The following is a 19,323-nucleotide window of genomic DNA, read 5'->3' as shown; positions in this document are numbered from 1 at the left end:
TGGGTATAAGGCTGCTAAGGAGCCCCACAGTGTTCTTTTGCTTTCCACATACTGGTGTTGTCACAGTGACCTTTTTAGATCTAGCAGGTGAGAAGTTGTTAGCCGTCTTCATTCGCACTGAAGTGCTGATATGACAGGGAGGGGTCACAGCAGCTGTTTTGTGGCCATGAGGTGGTGAGTGAGCACACTGAAATGATATGAAATGATAGAGAAAGTGAGGCGTCATGTTGTGGAGTCTCTACGCCAGCTCTGGACCACATTTCTCTAGGTTTCTTATTGTGTGAGGAAAAGGTAGATATCTGTTTTTGAAGATACAAGTATATTAATTACTTGCAGCCAAATGCAATTCTAACTAACACAGATGGAATGAATAGAAATTCCAACTGCTCCTAATTAAGAATTCAAAACTTAGTGTTTAGGACCTTCTGCCACAGGGAACATAGCAGCTGAAGGTAACATTTCTGACCAGATTATCAGATGAGGAACTGGAGACTGGGCTCCCTGGAGACCCTAGAACTTAGTCCTCCCCAGGTTTGACTGGCCTGGTCCTCTACCTGGTTGCTCTACTCTCAAAGCCTTCCATGACCTTTCAGGTTGGTGTCACTGGGACTGTTACCTAAAGGACACCCCAGAGCACCTGTACCCCCACTGACTGATAGGACCTGGGAAACACACCACCAACCGAGGTCCAGGAGCTCTGACACCAGACAGTCCTCTCTAGTCCCAACCTGCTGCAGAGCACGGAGGGGATAAGAAAAGATTATGGACTGACTTTGGAGCCCTTCCTTTTGTACCCTTCTTCTATTGTGCTTTTGATTTAAAGCAGGCCCGAGAAACTACTTGATTCTGGCTAAACTCAGAGAAATTTGTCAGTGAATGAGAATTTCAAACATAACGTTGCTTTGATCTCAGTCAGATCTCCCCTGCATCCCATTTTAATGTGTCAATTAAGTATTTTAGTATGTTGACAGAGGGCCGTATGGTGTGCTTATCATCTGGGGGAATAAAAACACTTGCTGATGCTGAATGAACAGGGCAAACTTTGCTGTCACTGTCGAACCCCATCCTGAGCAATGCACTCTTGCTCGGCCCTGGTTTGCAAGACTTCGAACCATTAATTGGCCCATAACAGCAGAGTGACAGCAAGCAAGGTTTCAATCAACATACTCATGATTTGCCAGTATTTTGAGAAATAAATTGCTAGCTAATAAATTTCCCATAGCTTCCTTTGTAAATGCCAGCTAAAGGCCTAAACATTCCGTGTAGATTTAATTACACATTTAGTGTTCCTGTAATTTTGAATTAATTACATGCCAAACAGATTTATGTTCTATGTACTTAATAAACCTTGGTAAGTGCCCTTTTAGCAATCAATTGGTATTTAGGACCTGGTTTGTTTTTTAAAAATAATGGTTCACATCGCTGGGTCTTGTTGTTCCTTCCATATGTTTGGGTGTTGATAGAATTAGAGGCACCAGATGTTGATACTAAAATGAAAACAGAGTCACTGGTGGATAGCAGGGCTCGGGGGTGTGGGGCGAGGAAGGGGGATGAGCTCATGCTTGGACGTCAGGGAGCCGAATCATCAGCTTCATCAGCAGGTTTGGGTCCTGCCGTTTGTCTCAGCCCGTTGTGTGGTAAGGAGCCCAGGCTGACCTTCGGAGGAGAGATGGGCTGCCGGAGATGGCCAGTCAGTCTCCTCGCCGTCTCCAGGTGCTTGGGACTCTGATGGCCACTAAGATGTTGTTTATTCATCTATTTTGCTTAAGGTGCTGCTTCTTATTGTATTCTTTGTCAGGACAGACTTGTTTTCCAGCTCCTTGGGAATCTCAGCTGTGTTTATTGAGGGTTTACTCAGTGCTCAAGGGCTTTCCTGGTGGCTCAGAGGTTAAAGCGTCTGCCTCCAATGCGGGAGACCGGGGTTCGATCCCTGGGTAGGGAAGATCCCCTGGAGAAGGAAATGGCAACCCACTCCAGTACTCTTGCCTGGAGAATCCCATGGACGGAGGAGCCTGCTAGGCTATAGTCCATGGGATCACAAAGAGTCGGACACGACTGAGTGACTTCACTTTACTCAGTGCTCAAGACTGTGTTAGGTGTGTTTGAGTCCTGTTTCCTGATTTCTGATGACAACCGTCTGGGGTGGGGGAATAGCAGAGGCAGGGGAACCCATTTGTGCTTCACAGATGAGGAAACTGAGGTCCAGAGAAATGAAGACGCCTGCCAAGGTATCAGTGAGCAAGTGATGGAGTGGTCCTTCAGCCTGGGGCAGAACACACAGATGTCCATTACTCCAACTGCACTTTGAACTTAAGGTTTTTTTTTTTGTTTGTTTGTTTGTTTTAAATATTCTGTCTTAGTCTGCTCAGGCTGCTCTAACAAATTACTACTGACTGGGTGGCTCAGACAACAGACATTTGTTTCTCATAGTTCTGGAGGCTGCAAGTCCGAGATCGGGGTGTAGCATGGCTGAGCTCTAGTTAGAGCTCTCCTCCCTACTTGTGAACGGCTTGCCTCTGTGTGCTCACATGGTTGCCAGGCAGGGCCAGGGAGAGCAAGCTCTCTAGAGAGTCTTCTTACGGGCACCAGTCCCATCACGGGGGGCCCCACCCTCATGGCCTCCTCTAAATCCAATCACCTCCCAAAGGCTTCACTTCCAAATACCCTCCCACTGGGGATTATGGCTCCAAGAAACCCGTTTTGGGGACACATAGCCCTGTGCATAGCACCTTTGAAATGCCTGATGATAACTCAGATTGGGAAGAGAAACCAAGAACCAGTGACCTCTGGGATCTCTCAGGTGTGCATGACATTCCTACTTCAGAAGCAAGCTGGAGCTGCAGAGCCGCCTCTCGTCACAGAAGCAGCCACCACATCTCAGAAGAGCCTTCAAGAGAAATCCTGCCCAGAGCAGAACTGGAAGAGGCAGGCAATGCCCTCCTTCCGTGAAGATAAAAGTCAATTGGCTGGGGAGTGCAGAGGCAGGTCAGGGTGATGAGGAGAGGGCAGCAGTGAAATGGAAAAGCAGCTCCTGGGGGTGGGATTGGAATTCCACACGAAAGAGTCACGTAAGTTACCCCTCGGCAGGGCCAGCGTCTGATTTCCCTTGTCGTCAGAGGTCGGGGAGGCCGGTTTACAAGCGCTGGCTGAGGGACGCTGCACGGTCACCAAAGATGTTCCTCTCTGCTTCCTGCGAAGGCAGTTCTGGCAGAGTGTGCCCACCTGCAGGAAAACGCCCGCCGCAGCAGCAGCAGCTCCTCTCTCTGACCGCCTCCCATCCCTCTGAAGGCAAGTTCCAAATTGAGCTCTGTTAGACACAGGGAGGAATGTGCCGTTTTTGCCTGTGTCCTCTCTTTATCTGGAAACGTCCCCAGGCCTGTGAAATTAAGCAGTAACATAGCAGGCGGCCATCATTATTGCTGGATAATTGACTGGGTATCCCGAGTGAAACAAAGGTGGTTACAGAATGGTAAAGGCAATTATCAGTTATTAATGGTGGTTATAGAGCATAACAGAGCAATTTACAAATTGAATTTCTAAGTTGAACAGCTTTCCATTTATATTTTTAAAGGCAGGAGGCAGATATATGGAATAAAGCATGTGACCTTTGCTGGTGACACCGTATGGCTTCAGGAGATTCTTTTTAAATAAATTCTTCATTAGGCCACTTTTATGATGGACCTTGTTGTTTTGGACAAAAACTGCTAAAGGAGCTAATTCTCTCCAATCTGATTTGGATGAATGTGTACAGTCACTATTAGTGTCTGTATGTGAGTCATTCTGTGTCCATACACATATGTGTGTCTTTACCCGTCAGAAGAGGCCATGCAGAAATAACATGGAAAAGCCTGGAGGAAGGCCTAAGAAGTGTCCACGAACCTCATGACACTTTTTCATCAGGAAGTGTGCCATTTTAAGCAGCCCTGAAATGGAGAGAGCGCGAGGTGCCTAAGAAGCCAGGGAAAAGATCACTGCTATCAGAGCTGGGTTTTATCAGACGATGGGTTAGGCTTTACCACCTCTTAAAGATAATGTTGTCTCTCGAGGCGACTCACTTTTGGCCTCGTGGGCCTTGTTGCTGTGTGCGGCTCTTCTCCAGTTGCAGTGAGCGCGGCTGCTCTCCCGTCGCCGAGCTCGGCCTCTCACCATCGTGGCGCCCCTTGTTGTGAGCGCAGGCTGTAGGGCACGCAGGCCTCAGTGGTTATCGCTCCATGGCCTGTGGGATCTTCCCGGACCAGGGATCGAACCCATGTGCCCCGCACTGGCGGGCAGATTCCTATCTGTTCTGTGATCAGGGAAGTCCAAGCCTTTGCTGCCTTGTGAGTGCGTTTTTACCTTTAATAAAAGGAAGTTTTTAACTTGACACTACTGATGAGCTACAATAAAAATTTATGGCAGGCTGAGTGAGTTTCTACAATTTGGAGGGGGTTGAAAAGCTCCTTTCTAATGCTTCAAATGAATAAGTGGACTGGGGAGGTGCCATCTGTGAGTTTAAAAACATTTTGGCTCTTTCCACTTGTGCCGTTGGCACACACCTCAGCAGTGATGGGAGATCTTGTTTCTTCCATGATTTCATAACTCACAAGACTCATTAATTTACATTCCAAGCCACACTTTCACCTGCACGTCACCTCACGAACTGAGCCAGAAGTAAAGGTGACCTCCGGGGGCTTTGTCCCACGTCCTCGCTTTGCTTGCGCAATTTTGTTTTTAACTATCACGTGACTAAGCTAGTTCTCCTTAAACCTGCCACGCTCGACAGAGCTGCTTGAAAGATGCAAAGCTGGATGTCAGTGTCTCTCCTCCCCCCATGTGAGGAGTTATTCACCGCGATTCGTAGGCAGCACAAACCATTTTGCTATTTCACCCCCTTCCCCAAACACCCTTTCTTTACCGTAATGTTTGGGGCCCAGGAGTGTTCCTGGCTCTCTACAGATGTTGCCTCATGCATGATAAACACAATGGGCAGTTGCACAGCTGGAGTTCCCCCAGACCCTCTGTTCAGCGAAGATTCCCTCCTGTCAGCTCCTCCTCTCCGCTGTGAAATCAGCCACGAGCCCTACCCTCTCTGTGTTTCCATTAATTTCTCCTTCAGCACATCTGATTTCGATTGCAGGGTCTCTGGGTAGAACCCTGATTAGCTTTTCTTTTGGAGTTGGTCCTCACATTGCTTACAAAAATGAGCGCAAATCATGAAAATGACTCTAAACAAAATCCACTGGCTGGAAATAGTGTGGGGAAAGAATATTGCGGCGGGGGTGATGCGTATTTCAAAACTCGCTGAGTTGGAAGCCGTTTGCCAGAGATTCTGCATAAACAGTGGTGATTGTTGGGACTTATCTTTCTTGCAGTGTTTCTGCTGAGAACTGTTGGGCAGGCCATATCTGGAAAATTCTCTCTTTCTCTCCTAAAAAAGGTGGTGGTGGGGGTAGGGGGCAGAACACTCATCACCCTCCTAGGCAGCCCACTTCTAACTTCCCAGCCCACTCAGCACTGACTTGGAATTTTTGGCCCCAATCAAAGCTTTTGTGCCTTTTTACATAACGACTGGGCCCCTCTGCGGAGGGATGGGTTGAGTGACAATTTTCTGCATTGTGTCTGTGTTCCGTGACTGGGTCAATAGTCCATCCCTTACAACAGGAAAAATAGCTTATGGGTGAAAACAAAACCATCATTTAAAATCCCCACACAGTCGCCCCCTCTGCCGAGGACCGGGCTGACATTTGGGAGCGCTGGTCTCTTGAAGAAGCACAGTGCTGAAAACGCAGTCTGCCAGCATCTCCAGTCAAAGGCAAACGGATCCACCTCCCTCCCCCGCTCTTCTCCATTCCAACCGAACTTCCTGCACCGGTTATAAATATTTAAAGCTACAGTCAACAAAGTTTAAAGACCGGGAAGTGAGGAAACCCAATCCCGCCTGCAATGCCTTCTGTGTCCTGTGGCCTGCCTCTTCTGGCCTTTGTTGTAAGGTGAAGGACACGAGGCTCAGAAGGAGCAGGTGCCCGCCTCACGCTCAGGAAAGCCGTCAGCACCAGTGAGTGGCACAGACTTTTCATTTTATGGTCCTGACTCTGCAGAGTGTCCGATGTGACCAATTTGCTGGAAATAAAGTTCCTGAAGCAGCTTGCTATTTTAGACCCCTGCTCTGGATACCTTTAGTGCAAGAAGCCTAGTAGGAGCACTCAGGCTTTGCCTGGCATGGTGCCTGCCAGGTGTGGCGCATGCAGAATCCAAAAGCTGCAAACCCTCCCCTGCAATAATCTGTAGTACAAGGTGGTACATCATGGGCCATCAGGAGGATTATCAAGAGTTATACAAAGTGCTGTGGGGGCTCAAAAGACTGATTCATTCATTCAACCAACACCTACCTATACGCCCCTACTATGTGCTAGGCAGTGGGTGAACCTCTGAAGGGTCAAAGATGAAGCAGGGATGAGAGTGGGGCGTAGAAAACGAATGAGATAATAAGGCTTCACCTATGGGACTACTTTTGTTGGATCTTGGAGGATGAGTAGGAGGTTTCCAGGTAAAATAGTGAATAAGGACCAGGGAGAAGATATATCTGGAAGACAGAAGTCAAGGGCAAAGTTGTGCAAGAGGCAAGCATGACTAAAGGGTGGGCAGAAAACCCACAGGAGTTTCTCCGGCACATGGGTCCGTCACAGGCAGGGACACCACACACCAAGGAAAACATGCTGGGTCTCATCCAAGCTGGAGATTCTGGTCCAGGGCTGTGTCACTCAGAGAGTGAGGTATGTTTCTCAAAACTGCTCCACCCAGAGGTAATCCCTTCCCCAATTCTGACAAGCACACTGTCTGTCATCCCCTGTCTTGTGAAAACAGCTCTCCCAGAAAGCAGAACTCCTTGCTGGGTGGGAGAGAAGGAATTGCCTCCTGTCCCACCCTTGCTTAGGAGCTGACTGCACTCGGCTGACTCTCCAGACAAGCAGGGCGAGGATCGAGGATCGTTCTGGCAGAGGGGATGCTGTCTGCAGCCTGCAGAGCAGGACCAGGGCTGAGGGCTGCCAGGTCCTGCCCTGGACGCAGTTGCAACTTAGTGAGTTGTAGATGTCCTCTTGTTGGATAATACAGGCTGGGGGGCAATGACCCCCAGCCTTAATTTTAAAGGAGTCTTTAAATCAACTGCAGCAAAACTTTAGTTGAATAATGTGAAACATGTTTTTACAAATGACATGTGAAGTGCATTTGAAAATAAATTTTGTTTTCTTCCCTGGGTGAAAATCTCCAATTCTTTACTTGGCCTGAGCACATTATGGTTTACAAAGCATTGTCGTATGTTTACTCTTCCCAAGAACTTCCTGAAAACTGGGGCAGAGACTGGGGAGAAGACAAGATCAGAGACTCGTGGTGCATGGGCCGGCGTCTGCGTCTGTGTCAGCTCAGGTGCCCCACAGGGTCTGTAAGGGGCTCTTTAGGATGTGGGAACCCTGACCCCACATCCTACTGCAAAGGTCAACTGGATGTCCTGCCCGAGGGCTTTGGGGCCAAAAGGGCTTCATTCTGCTGCTGAGGAGCTGTGGCTTTAAGGGACACCTTTGTCTGTGGAGGCAAGTGCGTATCTTGGGGTCCAGAAGGTCTGAGACGGCCCTGTGATTGCTCCTGCGATAAGACATGTCTTCTGTCCTGCAGATGATGGCAGCATGGCGCTGGGGGAAGGTTCAGAGCCCTGGGGGAAGGTTCAGAGCCCTGGCTTTGCGATGGTCCTGTGGCAGTGAGGGACTCACACAGGCTTGGGCTCTCAAAAGCAACCAGCTGGGGACCCTGCCCTTCTGAGGTCCTCAGATGGCAGAGCTGAGTTCGCAGTTGTGATTCAGCTGTTTAAAGTCACCTGTAGTGACTCCAAACGGCCTGAAAGAGGCCCCTTAAGACTTTGGAAGTTGGCTTTTCTGATTGCTGGGCAGTGGAGTATTCCTCTCAAGCATCGGTGCCTTCCTTCGCCCTCACAGGGAGAAGCTGGGAACAGTTCCTCCTCTCCTGAGCCGCGCTGGCCGTGGCTCACCTTGGAGGCTTGCTGGCACGCTGTCTTATCTTTCGCCCCCACTCTGTGTTTACTGTTCTCCATTTGCTGTTTTGCAATGCTGTGCCCTGGCGCATGCTCTGAACTGGGGAGCTCAGCTGTATTTGGAAACCCAAGAAGGCCAGGCGACCACAGTTGCAGTTGGTCCTGGGGCTTTGTGACATCCAGGGGTGAGTCAGTACACTCCTTCATACCACCTGCCACAAACCTGTCACTTTTGTGCCTGTGTTTATCATGTACCTGGGCATTAATTCCTTTCTGGGGCAGTGCTGAGAGTCACTGTTTAGGAGGCCTCCATCAGTCCTGAATCAGCCTTTCTCTCTCTGCCTCCTCTCACCTCTATCCACACAGTTACAGGTGCTTGTATGATTCAAACTTCTGGAAGAGGTTGCAGAGTTAGGTCACCCGTGGATTCTCACGACCAGTTTGACTCTAACTGGTGATGGTTTTAGTAGATGGTGAGGAGACCTTAACCTACTCAGCGGCACATTTCTGTGGGGAAGTAGCTCCAAAGGAAAATCATTTCTCTTGGTGCAGGAATCACGAATCTCAGCCTTTCCTGGGCCTGTTCCTCCAGGATGGGAATTGCTCCCTGACCCTCTGCAAGGCAAAGCCTCCTGGGGGTGGGAGGACGAGGTGGGCTGAGGAGTCCGTGCCTTTAGAACGGTTTTATGAAAAACAGTATGTGGTTCCCGAGATGAGAGCCCCTCAACAGTGATCAGCTTATTTATACAGTTAAATGAGCAATTCTGCACCAGAGTGTGTGGATGGAGCTCGTGTTCTGTGATTGAGGCCTGTTTATGAGACAATGTGCTTCATGGGCAACAGTCACTGCTAAACAGAAAACTCAGTGCCTGGGGGAACACATGCAGACTGGCTTTAGAGTTGTCTTTTATTTCTTTAAATACAGATCACCCAAGTTATGGGCCAGTTAGGAAGATAGTATAGCTCAGTGAACTCTGGTGTGAGAGTGACTGGGTTGAAATCCTGATTTGACCTGTACTAGTTGTGACCCAGAGAAGGCAATGGCACCCCACTCCAGTACTCTTGCCTGGAAAATCCCATGGACGGAGGAGCCTGGTGGGCTGCAGTCCATGGGGTCACTAGGAGTTGGACACAACTGAGCAACTTCCCTTTCACTTTTCACTTTCATGCATTGGAGAAGGAAATGGCAACGCACTCCAGTGTTCTTGCCTGGAGGATCCTGAGGATGGGGGAGCCTGGTGAGCTGCCGTCTATGGGGTCACACAGAGTCGGACATGACTGAAGTGACTTAGCAGCTGCATGACCTTGGACATGTGAGTTAATCTGTCTTACCTCAGTTTCCTCTTTTTGCACAGTTGGAAGAGAAACACCACCTTATTTTAGGCTGAAAATTGCCTCCCCCCCTCACAGATATCCATACTCAGATTATCCTGGATAATGTGGGTGGGATTTTAATGCTGTTATGAGGGTCCTTATAAGAACCGGGCAGAGGGAAATTTCACAGACACTTTGCAGAGGAGAAGGGAATGTCAAGATAGACGTGAAATAGGAGAAACTTGAGTATACTGGCCCCGGAGACTGCAGTGATGTAGCCATCACCAGGGAATGCCAGTAGCCACCAAATGCTGAAACCGGCGAAGGATGGATTCTTCCCTGGAGCCTCCAGAAGGAACCAGATCTGCTGACTCCTAGATTTTAGTCAGTGAGATGTATTTTGGACTTCCGGCTTCCAGAGCTGTCAGAGAATACATTTCTATTGTTGAAAGAAATCTGAGATGATTTGTTACAGCAGCCACATGAAACTAACACACACCTTCATGGTGTAATCAAGAGGATTAACTATGCTAGTGCTCACAAAACATTTGGTGCAGTCCTGGTGTTACATAGTAAACTCTCACCAGTAAGGCTTTGGTTATTGTTTCATCTTGAAGCTGGGAGAAAGGTTTGCCGAGGGCAAGGAGGACTGGCTGAGGGGGTCACAAGGGGTGGGTGTCAGGTCCTGGCTGGGTCACTGTCACTTGCAGGCCCAGCTTCTGTTTTTCTCCTTTGGCAAAAGGAGGCCACCAAGTCCTCCCCCGAGTTACGAGGATCAAATGAGTTAATGAACGTGAAACTGCTTTGCACGTCACCCACGTAAATCGTTAAGCCGTGGTCACAAAGAGCGGGACCAAACTGAAGCAGCGTGGCAGAGGGCTGCGGAGAGCTTTGTCTCTCTGGCTCTGTGAGGTGAGGTCATCTCTTTCAGCTTTTGTTCCTGCCTCTCTGAGCTCATTTGCTGGTTTTCCCCCTAATCCGGGCCCCTTTGGCCCCGAATGGAGCTTCAGATGACAAAGCTCCAACAGTCCCAGCCAGCCGTGAGCCACCCCTGGGGCATATTTCTTCTCGTTACTGTTTTTAAGAGGCACAAACAAAAATAAAAATAAAAAACCCCAAATACACTCATCTTCAAAGTGATTTGCAATGCCCGCCATGGAGATTAGGTCAATGGATTCCAGTTCCACTTAGCTGAAGTTTGAGATGTTTTCAGTCTATTTTTCAGGCCAGAGACCCATGAGACCCAGCATCGGGTGTCAGCTTAGATGGGAACAAGTCAACCTTTGTCAAATGCTTGAAAGCGGTGAATTCATCTGTAAAGATACCCAGCCTCCCAGGAAATGTGCTGTTTTAGCCTGAGTAGGCAAAGGACAACACACAGGATGAAAGCAAGCCATTCCTGCCCTTGATTTGCTTGTCTTTTACTGGTCTGTCCAGTAAAATCTTCACACTCCCTAAGACGGTCAAAGGTGTGTGTTGTAATGACAGCTCTTTGCTGAAGGACTTGGCAGATTCCTCCAGTTCACTGATTCAAATCTACTCACCTGCGACGGGAAAAGAAAGGACCCCATTCATATGCATTTATCTTTAACAAATAGATCATGAAAACCCGCAACGTTCCAGGCAGTGAGGGGACGCTACTGACCACAATGCACGGGTTATCTGGAGTTTGGAGCTGACTGGGGATGACATTAGCCAAAAAGTGACATGACATGGACAAACTGCAACGGTGGTACGGCAGGAGCACCTAGTACTTACAGGGTCTCCAGTGGACGTTTCTCCCGGCAGAGAGATCCCGAGTTCCAATTCAGGAGGCAGCCAGGGATCAGCTGAACCAAAAGTAAGGGGAACATGCTAAATGTGGAGAGGATGGTGTGTGCAGAGCCCCCAGAGTAGAAAAAAAAAAAAAAAAAGACAACCAAAACCTTGACATGTAGGAGGAATCAAGTAGAAGCTTGCGTGGTGGAAAGCAGAGGAAAGAGTTTGGGGTGAGGCTGAAGGAGTATGAGGGACCGAAATGGGGTCCTGTTGGCTCTGTAGGGTGTACAATATTTGGGGAAGAAAGATTCACCTCCTGGGTCCCACTCCCCCAGAGATGCATCTGTGTGGCTTTCACTCTGGGGCCCCCAGGTCTGACCAGGTCTATGCTGAACCTGGCAGAGCCAGGGCCTAAGACAGAAGCTGAGAGGCGGGTACCCTGTGGCTCTGCCATTTCCTTGCAAGTTTACGTCTCTGCTCTGAACTCAGCAAGACTTACTCTAGCCTTGCTCCGCCCCCCGCCCCCAGTTTGTTCATTCACTCAACAAATATTTATTGAGTATTTGTGATGTGCCAGGTCCCGGGCTAGGCCCTGGGAGGCAGAGTTGAGTGAAAGAAGGCCCACTTCCTGCTCTAGAGAGGCTTCAAGTTCGGTGTGGGGGGAAGGGTAATAGCTTGGACCCCCACAGTCAAACATCAACTTGTCTTCTGCCCATTGTCTGAACTTCCCCTGTCACCATTTATGGATTGCCAGCCAGCCACTTTTCCTTGTCACAGGGGCTTAGGCCAGACTCTCAGTCATTATGAGTGGACTGCACTGATCCTCCCTAATATGGACCAGGGTTCGGCCCCAGTCCAGTCCTGGATCCATCCCCCTGCATCTTGGCTGCGTAGCCCCAGGTGCAGACAACAAAACCATCTTGCTGAGACCCACCTCCCGTGCTGTGTCTCCAGGTGCCCAGAAAGGCCGTCTTCCTTGTTATTTCCCCGTGGGCACAAATCTTCTGAAAGCAGCATAAGTTCCCTCCAACAGCAGCATATTCCCACTTGCCAGCAGTTAATGAACTGTTGTTGGGGGTGGTTAATGCCCTGTGAAATCAGTCATTAATTGTAGAAACAACTGATCTCAGAGAGATCGTGGCAATTATGAGCCATTTATGATAGCAGAGGCATAACAAAACACACTGCCATGCTGCCTGTCCGTCACGAGGGGAAGAGTCTGCAACTTGGTTTTGAAGCTGTCTTCTAATGGGAGTGGTCACACACTGCCCAAGCTCCCTGCAAACCTCACTCTTAAAGCCCTGGCTGCAAAAAACCCAGAGCTAGTAACTGTGCTTGGGAAACAAAAAGATACACCTGCAGAGGGCCGGCTGAAGGAGGCAGCATCGGATAATAGATAAAGCGCTGTGGCCTTTCCTGGCCTGGTGGCTTCTGAACTGTGGTCCCAGAGCTGAAGGAGCAGAGAAGGTTTTCCTGGTGGCCTCTGGGCTGGCCTCTGAGGGTGGTGATTCTGAGACATGTTCTTCATCAGTTCTCTTTCAGGGGAGCATTTAAGATAAGCAGACCCCTTTGTTGGTGGTGTATCTGAAACATGCTCATCGTTTGTTCTTTTCATGATGAATGTTCCCCTCCTGGCAGTCAGAAACCGGTCACATTAACAGGAATGTTCACAGTCTTTCTGACCCTGGTAACACTGCCAAGATTTTCAGTTTTCTGCCTTCAAGTCTCCCAGCCGTTTCTGGAGCCCCAGACAATGTCTGTGTAAACTCCTGAACAGGTTTTTAGAGGCCTCTGCCCCTCTGGGAAGCTGGTACCTGGGGATGTCTGTCCCTTAGTCACTGGCTCTGCTTTCACAGGCACTGGGCCTGCATCAGATATTGGCCCCTATAATATCCAGGAGGAAAGGCATCCCTAAAAGGTTTCCACAGCAGTATAGCAGGACCATTCATCTATTTTACAAAGTCCAGCTGGATCAAGTTTGGGTAAGGATGTTGGTATGTTCTCATAGCCAGGAGGCTTATGATACTGAAATATTGGGACTGCCCTGAATGATCAACAGCATAACCTTAGCAAAATGCATTTGGTATTCCAATAGGGTAGAATCCTATGCAGCATTTAATATGATTATTAAAATCTGTGCTTATTGACATGAGAAAAATGCCCATGGTCTATTACTGAGTAGAAAAAAGCAGGCAAGCAGATTCACTCGATCCTGTTTTACAGACAGTGGGCACACATGTGGGAACGTGGGCCTGTGACAATGACGGTCTTTCTTGATGCCCCGCAACACGCTGCAGTGCTTCTTCTGAGAGACTGAAGCTGACTTAGAAATCCCTCCTTGTGCTTTTGGAGAGTATCTGAATTTATTGTGACAAGTGTGTCTTGAACTTATAAGAAAAGTAATCTATATATTTTTACATTTATTGAAACCTGCTCTCTTTTATCTGTTGTAATAAAATTATGTCTTATCAGGATTTTCTAAAGCTTTTTACATTATGTGTCCTTATTGGCCAAACTAAGACACAATGTTATTAGAAAAATTTGGAAAATAAAATCTCCAAGGAATTTGAAAGATGAAGTTGCAAAAGCTGAAAAATAAATGGTTTGCCTAATATCAGCCGGGCAGCATCAGAGAAATAGACTTGGCTGGGAGCAGGGGGAGGGGGAGATGGGGGCAATGGGCAAAGACACAGGAGAGTTTGGTGGCAAATGGGCAAACAGAAGCGATGGTTTTCCAATGTCGGGGTGGTAGTATGGTGGTTGTAGATGACCTGTAGGGGTCTGTTGTGACCATAGAAGGGATTCTTGGGCAAACAAACTTGTAAATATGTGATGTGACTGAAATTTTCACTCTGCCTTTAAATTTAGATTTTTCTTGAATTCGTGTATAATTCCATATTCAGTCACGCTTTTTCCTATAATCTTCTGTCCTGTCTCTAAATGTTGGGCTTCTGCTTGGCCCCCAAGCTAAGAAGTGGCCTTGCACATAGCCAAGGAAATGGTTGTGACCCCTTGCCTTTTTAGACGTGGTCTTTTTCTTGTTAAACATCGTTGCCTGGAAACTTCATTTTAAGAAATTGCAGCACAGTTGGAATTTCAGCCAGTGGTGCTTTTGAATTCCAAAACAAGAAGTGATTTCTTTAATGACATTTGATGCAAAGCGAGAAACCTGAAATATAAAATCAATGTCGTGAATCCAGGTTTTAGCTAGCTTATCAGGTGGCTGGAAGGAGGAATTGTTTTCAGACAAATTAAACAAACTTATTTTAAAAATTATCTTTGGGGCTTTATATAAACAACAACAACAAACATGCATTTGGGAGTGGCTTTGTAATCATGGTCAGTGAAGAATTTCTTAGGAAATTCCACAGCATCATAAGCATCAATCTCATTTTATTAATGGTGGAACAAAAACAATATTTATTCCACAGATCCTATTTTCTCCCACTTAAAAAAAAATCCTGCGACTTGTCCGAAGTTCTCTAGCTTTGGGAAGATAATTCATAAATAAAGCAAAAACACGAAATCAATGCAAGACATATTCTGACTGGAAGTGGAGCTAATAAAAATGTAAGATGCAGGTCAAAAATAAAAAGCCAGTGAGTTCTCCAAATTCTCTCTTTGCAGTGTAGTCCCAGTGATGAAGAAGACAATCTGTTCTTTATCATCTACACTAATACAGCTTTAAAATAACTTCCTTCATTGTTTCATGGATCTATATAATTTGTCTCTCTAGCAAGATTTTGGGCCATTGAGGGCAAGGGACCGTTTGCTCTGTTTGTCTGATATTCCCTACTCCTGAGTTTTCAGGAGAGTTGGGAACATGTGAAGTGCTTCACAGTCATTTATGCGCTGGGAAAGAAAGAACTGGAATCAGAAAATAATGGGTTTCATTTTTTCACATGGCTTGCCAACTCCAGTTGATTGCTAAGAGCCTCTTGGAGTCCCACGTTGAGAGAGAGTCTGAGGGTCAGCTGGCGCCATGTAGAGTATTGTTGCTAGAGGTAAAGTCTGTCGGGGCTGTGAGAGCAGCATGAGCTCAGTGCTCAGCCGTGTTGGACTCTTCTGCAATCCCATGGACCGCAGTCTGCCACGCTTTCCTGCCCATGAGATTTTCCAGGCGAGAAAGGTGGAGCAGGTTGCCATTTCCTCCTCCAGGGGATCTTTTGGACCCAAGGATCGAACCTGCATCTCCTCTGTGTCCTGCATTGGCAGACAGGTTCTTTACCACTGGGCCACCTGGGAAACCCCAGCAAGAGCAGTGGTACCTATGATATGTTCAGTCCCTGTCTCTGAATTAACCAACCCCAGACCCACCACGCCTTCACGCTTTTGGGTGAGAAAAACACATCTTATTATTTAGGCTACTTTGAATCAATTTCTCTTACACATTGCTGAAAGCATCCCGTATGATACCGTCTCCTATTTCCCGAACCCAAAGCTTCAGCAGAAACTTCTTTGACTCATGAATTATGATTTTTCCCCCCACTAAGGAATTAATGTGTTTTATTGAAACCCCACATGAGATACAGGGCTGCAAAAGTTCTCACATATTGATTCTCTTACTAGTCGAGCGACTTCTGCTTAGGTTTTCTTAAAGCTCTAAGTCTCTGTTTTCTAATCTGGAAAAATGGGACAATGTATATCTCACAGAATTATCATGAAAATTAAATAAGACAATTGAAGTATGTGAGCCCAGGAAACACGTAGCGGCGTGCCACTCAGCGGGATTTCTTTCTCTCCTGGCCTCCCTGAGGAAGTTGAAGCTCAACTGCTCTGTAAAAACACCTGCTTTACTTCACTGCTGGAGTTCAGTCCCAGGTCTCTCCACAGTGAGCTCTGGCAGCTCTGGTGGGAGGCAGCGGAGGGCTTTCCCTTCGGGATGGTGGATTTCTTCACAGAACCGTCTGCCGGTTCTGGCCTCACGTCCCCCAGCTCTGGTGCAGCTGAAAGGCAATCTAATCAGGAAAAGAAATTCAATGCGAACTAATATACAATTTGGAAACCTTGTGAGAGTAGGTGTATTTTTTTTTTAACGCATTGGAAGATTTTGCTCTTATTTTATTACTGGGCCTCCTGATAAATTAAAGAGAGATGAGCTATTCCTCAGCCAAAGAAACCCTTACATTGAAATTAAAGTTTAAACCTTTCCTCTGTTTGCTCTGTCAGACCCATAGGATGGTGTCAGAAGGGGCTAGAACTATGTGACACTGTTTTATAGTTTTTTTGTTATTTTTTGGGGGGGGAAGGTCCTGTTGACCTTTTCTGTGATTCCGTAGTCTGGCATTAAAATGTTGTTCTCGAATAAAGAGGAAGTGGCTGAAGCTGTAAGGAGAATGACTTAACGTTTAAGAATTGATTCAACAACTAGTGCATTTCCTAATAGTTAAGAGAATGGGTTTAAAGTCCAGACAGATTTGGTGTTTGCTCATCCTGCTTAACAGCCGTATGACCTTGAACGGTTAGTTGACCTCCTCAAGCCTGTTTCCAGATCTGTAAAGTGGATACGACGCTTGCACTGTTTAACCACTGCTGTATAAACGCCTGCCGGCCACAATCATCTTTTATTTCTCTGGCATGTGTGTCTCATGAACTCATCTGCTCTTGGTTGGGTGGCTCCGCTCCTCTAGGCTGGACTCACCCACATGCCGGTGGGTGGCAGGGGGTCAGCTGGGGCGACTCTGCTCCACGAGACCCTCACCCTGCTTCGAACAGCAGGGCTGCTGAAGCTGTCTTCTCGCGGTCGTGGTGGGGGCTGGAGAGGTGAGACTTTTTTTTAAGCCTTCATCAGCCTGCTGCCATCTCATTGGCTGAAGCAGGCTCCACAGCCCCGCACCGAGTCAAGGGGTTGCGCTCCTTCCGCGCCTTCCTCCTCCTTCCCACCTGCTCTCTTCCCGCCCTGCTCCTCCTCTCTCCTCCTTCCTTCTCTCATCTCCTCCTCTGCCTTCTTCCACCTCTCATCTCCTCCTCTCCCTTCTCCCCCTTCTCCTCTTCCTCCTGCTGCTCTTCCTTTTTTGCTTCCTCTTCTCTTTCTGGGCAAGTTGAAGCGGGGAAAAAGCCATGTTGCATTAACTTCTCTCCACCTGACACTGTGTAGGTACCTGATTCATGTTGACAACAGAAACCATAAGGCAGTTTGTACCTGGCTCATGGAGCTGTGTTCATGCAAACATATGTGTGCCTGTGTGTGCGCTCATGGGCTTTCGTGCGTGCACACACACACACACACACACACACGGTTGAAGATGTTGGACTATCTTCGCTTATGAATAATAAAAAAATGACCTCAGTCTTGTCAAATGCTTCAGGAGAGAAAAAAAATTTTTCCCTCTATTATGCCATCATTTGCTCAAAGGCAGATCCAAAGCGTTCATTCAAATGTTCCTTCTCCCCTGATTATCTTGTACAAAGCTCTCCATTTGGGAATACTTGCAGGTTTCCTTGTCATGCTCCAGCTCTGGTTTATATAAAAATGGATCATTTGTTGAGGCAAACTTCAAAGCCAGAGAGCGCCCTAAGTTATAAATGGTTCCGTCTTTTAATTCAGGCATAATCCTATTAGAGACACAGCTCTCAGGCCTGGGGAATCCTTTTAGGACTCTTTGATCAAGGGAGCACTTTTGAGTTCCGTAGCTTCAGCCTTCCAAGCCCTAAAAGTAACAGGGAACCCATTTAATATCTGGAAATGTCCATTTCTCTCATTTCTGGTGAAAGAAGTATATTCTCAAGTGCAGCAGGACCCGGTTTTGAAATCGGGAAAATGTGGGAAGCTGGAATAGCGTTGTGCTGTGTGTCCACGGTGTGCGGGACTAACCTTCGCTGATGCGCCAGACGACTTTAGGTGGCATTATATCCGAAGGCGTTTGACATCCTGCTCATTCGTTGCCCGTCTTCAAAGGATCTTTCTGATTACATGAGATAGAAGTTTCAGTTTGGGCTTTGTCTTTAGCTTCTTGAAATCTTGTTGACACTTCTGTTTCAGAGATCGTCAGCGAGTCTTGACCTGAGACTTCAAGGCTTCACACATCCTCCCATCTGCTTCCGCGCCCCATCACTCCCCTGTCAGCACGGCGTTTCTCATCCGGCCTTGCTCACGCTGCTCCCGTCGTGGGGTTGACCTCTTTGCTGTGTGTTAACGCACCAAACACGTTCATTCCCACCTCGGAAACATAGCACCCTTCCTTCCTTCTGTTCCGGCATCTCGTCCCCTGTTAATCCATGTGACTCAGTCCCTCACCTCTGGTCTGTAATCCGATGCTGCCTGGCAAGTAGAAGATGCTCAGTGAAGTGTTTGTTGACTGTATGCATGGGAGAACTGAGTTTTGACACTGGTGAGTGATATTGTCCAGTTAGAGTTCAGTCACATTGCTGCTTGCATTGTAGGTATTTTTACCTGCACTTTCTGTTTAAGGCAAGTGATACCAGCATCTGGGCCCACAATTCCTAGCCCAGAATTCCTTTAAAATTCCACCTTCTGATGCCTCAATCATCCATAAAGGCTCTGAGTTTGTGGCAATAAACACACTCCTGGGATCACTTACAGTGCAGATGAAATATGTATCTCATTGGGTTCTGAAATGAATATTTTGAGTCCCTATATCAATTTATGTTTTTGTTTTTTTTCTGAGTTTCTCATATACAGACCACATTTTTCAAGATCCTAGAGAATGAAATTTATTGACAAGAAGTCTGTGTGCTTTTTAAAGGGGGGCGGATCTTTCCTCAAATGCAACTGAAGAATTTACCAGTGGAATTTAGATTTGAACTGCACCCCAAGTGCCATGTTTGAAGTAGCACAAGGGGCTTGTCTGAGATCAAGCATATGAGACATGTCCAGAAACACAGGGGATTTAGTCTAATGAAACAGTCTCATCAGAGAAATGAAAAATGGTGGAAAAACGTCTTTAGGGAGGCAAAAAATTCGAGGTCTGAGCTAGATGGTGATTTGGGGGCAGAAATCTGTGACTCTGAACCAATTCAGGTGGATCTGAACACTCCATCCTCAACTGAGTGCAGTGACCCAATTAATTCATTATGTAACAAATTTTTCGAGTTTCTACTGTGTTCCAAGCACTGTCTAAGAGCTGGCCGCCCAATGATGAGTAAACGGATAAGACCCTTTGATCATGGAGCTTAACATCTAGCAGATGAGATGACACACAAGCCAACACACCCAGATATTAGTTTGGTTACAACAGCGGGTCGGAGGCCCTGACTTAGGTTGGGGG

General features: G+C 47.4%; 1 long non-coding RNA gene across 3 annotated transcripts in view; it reads left to right on the top strand.

Annotated features, from left to right (window-relative positions):
- Positions 1-19,323, top strand: part of LOC105609364 (uncharacterized) — a 291,225-nt gene that overhangs the window by 120,251 nt on the left and 151,651 nt on the right. The window contains exons 1-2 of one of the 3 annotated variants that reach the window (XR_009596148.1): positions 8,135-8,208; positions 9,204-9,336. The exons of 1 other annotated variant lie outside the window; for it this stretch is intronic. This is a non-coding gene — a long non-coding RNA (uncharacterized LOC105609364). Of the gene's footprint in view, positions 1-8,134; positions 8,209-9,200; positions 9,337-19,323 lie in introns of those variants that run through there. One more of the 3 variants, XR_009596149.1, reaches the window with a different exon arrangement.

Source organism: Ovis aries, chromosome 14 (genome assembly GCF_016772045.2).
Source record: "Ovis aries strain OAR_USU_Benz2616 breed Rambouillet chromosome 14, ARS-UI_Ramb_v3.0, whole genome shotgun sequence".
In the NCBI taxonomy this organism is placed as follows: domain Eukaryota; kingdom Metazoa; phylum Chordata; class Mammalia; order Artiodactyla; family Bovidae; genus Ovis; species Ovis aries.
The sequence above is the reverse complement of the archived record's forward strand: the minus strand, read 5'-3'. Positions and strand labels throughout refer to the sequence as shown.